Genomic DNA, 384 nt, shown 5'->3' on the forward strand with positions numbered 1-384 from the left:
GTGCGTGCGGGTGGGATAGATAAGGGAGAGCTGCCATTTTTATATATCTGCACAAACCACGCAGAAATACACATAAGCAGGTATATAGAATTGCATATCTGCGTGCATCTGTAGGCAATGTACAGATGTGTCACTGTGCTGACATCACACAAGCACACCTACATACATGTACACACTGGGATGGCACCGAGCACCACGGCACATGGTGCCACTGCCCGGGGCTGTGGGCTCCAAGGGGGGCAGCAGGGGGGTCCAGGCAGGGGCTGGCTCCTCCCCGAGCATTGTGGCCCCCTCCCACCCTGATCCCTGGGGTGGAAGAGCAGAGCTCCCCTCGTCGCCAGCACAATAACGACGCTGCTCCCACCTCCTTTTTACAGGATTTAT

Source organism: Centrocercus urophasianus, unplaced genomic scaffold, assembly GCF_019232065.1.
Source record: "Centrocercus urophasianus isolate 14NV4802_14NV808 unplaced genomic scaffold, USGS_Curo_1.0 seq_36, whole genome shotgun sequence".
Classification (NCBI taxonomy): domain Eukaryota; kingdom Metazoa; phylum Chordata; class Aves; order Galliformes; family Phasianidae; genus Centrocercus; species Centrocercus urophasianus.